Consider the following 2,500-nt stretch of genomic DNA (forward strand, 5'->3'; position numbering starts at 1 on the left):
TGTCGGTCGAAAAATCAAAATAAATCGAGGCGTTGTCGGTTTTCCACGAAACTTGGCAGATCCTCTGCATGTATTTTTATAGAGATGCCTGCAAAAAACCAGCTCAAAATTCGAACTCTAGGTCGACTAGCGCGGATGTCGTGCCTTCTTGACGTTTTGACGCTTAAAAATTCGTAATTAACGAATCCCGCGTGCAAATTCGCCAAAATTTCTTGGGGGAGGCCCTCATGATGTCCCAAACACGCCTGAATTTTTTGGGAGCAAGATTTGTCCCGTTGATGGGTGCTCCTTTGAAAAAAAATTGCGATTTTTGCGCGTTTCGGTCGAAAAATCAAAATAAATCGGAACGTTGTCGGTTTGCCACGAAACTTTCCAGACCCTCTAGATGTATTTTTAGTGAGGTGTCTGCAAAAAACCAGCTCAAAATTCGATCTCTAGGTCGATGTTTTGATTTTTCGTTTTCTTGAGTTTTTGGCGCGTAAAAAATTCATATTTAATCCGTCCCTCGTCGGAAAATTCTAATTTTTTGTGGGAGATGTTGTTTTTATGTCCCTAACATGCCTGCAAAAAATCGCGGAAAAACTCAACCTCTAGGTCACATTTTCGGGACTTTATGCCTGCAGGGAAAATTAACCCCTTTTTCTACAAAACTGGAAATGGCACATCAGACATATATAGGGGGAGCTGCTTGTTGGGGCATGGCTGGGCATGGCTGGGGGCTGTCTGGGGGGCGCCCAGGCACCCCCAGCCACTGCCCAACAAGCAAATATGCCCCATTTTCATCAATTTGAGCCGTTTTCATCAAATCTTTTTGATAAATTCGGATCTTTTGATGAATTTGGGGGGGATTTGGTGGGAAAGAGGTGCTGTTCTTGAGCTGGGCAGCCACAGGCCAAGTCACGTCGGGAGGGAATTCGTAGGCAAAAATCTCTAGCGCGCTGCCGATTGAAATTTTTGCCCATGCCTGGGACTCGGCAGGCCAAATCACGTCGGGAGCCCCGTGCTCAGGCCAAACCACGTCGGGAGGGGTCCCGTAGGCCAAAATTCCTCGCGCGTGCGCGCGCGCGCCTGCGCACCCGTATTATTAAGGTCATACCGATTGAAATTTTTGTTCACGGCTGGGACTCGACCTTCCCGTGCCCATGCCAAGCCAGGGCAAGGCGGCATTTTGCAATTCGGGAGGCAAAACGGGGTTGTTTTTTTCGTTTCTTCGGCTATCGACGCTCAAAACATTCGTAGTTAACGAATCCCGCGTGCAAAATCGCCAAAATTTCTTGAGGGAGGCTCTAATGATGTCCCAAACATGCCTGAATTTTTTGGGAACAAGATTTGTCCCGTTGATGGGTGCTCGTTTGAAAAAAAATTGCGATTTTTGCGCGTTTCGGTCGAAAAATCAAAATAAATCGAAACGACGTCGGTTTGCCACGAAACTTTCCAGACCCTCTAGATGTATTTTTATTGAGGTGTCTGCAAAAAACTAGCTCAAAATTCGAATTCTAGGTCGACTAGCGCGGCCGGGTCGTGACTTCTTGACGTTTTGACGCTTAAAAATTCGTAATTAACGAATCCCGCGTGCAAAATCGCCAAAATTTCTTGAGGGAGGCTCTAATGATGTCCCAAACATGCCTGAATTTTTTGGGAACAAGATTTGTCCCGTTGATGGGTGCTCGTTTGAAAAAAAATTGCGATTTTTGCGCGTTTCGGTCGAAAAATCAAAATAAATCGAAACGTTGTCGGTTTGCCACGAAACTTTCCAGACCCTCTAGATGTATTTTTATTGAGGTGTCTGCAAAAAACTAGCTCAAAATTCGATCTCTAGGTCGATGTTTTGATTTTTTGGTTTCTTGAGTTTTTGACGCGTCAAAAATTCATATTTAATCCGTCCCTCGTCGGAAAATTCTAATTTTTTGTGTGAGATGTTGTTTTTATGTCCCTAACATGCCTGCAAAAAATCGCGGAAAAATTCAACCTCTAGGTCACATTTTCGGGACTTTATGCCTGCAGGGAAAATTCACCCCTTTTTCTACAAAACTGGAAATGGCACATCAGACATATATAGGGGGAGCACCTTGACTGGGTATGGCTGGGCATGGCTGGGGGACTGTCTGGGGCGCGCCCAGGCACCCCCAGGCCCCTGGTAACAAGCTGCTCCCCCCAAATCTGCCCCATTTTCATCAATTTGAGCTGTTTTCATCAAATTTTTTTGATAAATTCAGATCTTTTTGATGAATTTGGGGCAGATTTGGTGGGAAATAGGGGGAAATCTTGCTGTTCTTGACTTGGGCAGGCACAGGCCAAACATGCAGTTCAACATTTGTTCATGCCTCGTCTTGGCCAAACTTTGTCCTCGTCATGCAAGAGTAGGATTGATTCATATTTTCCACGTCCCGTCGAAAGCCCAGCCAATCCCCCAGCGTGGGAAAGAGGGGGTCGTCTTGCCGTTCGTGACTTGGGCAGGCACAGGCCAAGCATGCAGTTCAACGTTTGTTCATGCCTCGTC

This window comes from Medicago sativa, chromosome 6, assembly GCF_051527215.1.
Source record: "Medicago sativa cultivar Bolivia chromosome 6, Bolivia_mono, whole genome shotgun sequence".
Taxonomy (NCBI): domain Eukaryota; kingdom Viridiplantae; phylum Streptophyta; class Magnoliopsida; order Fabales; family Fabaceae; genus Medicago; species Medicago sativa.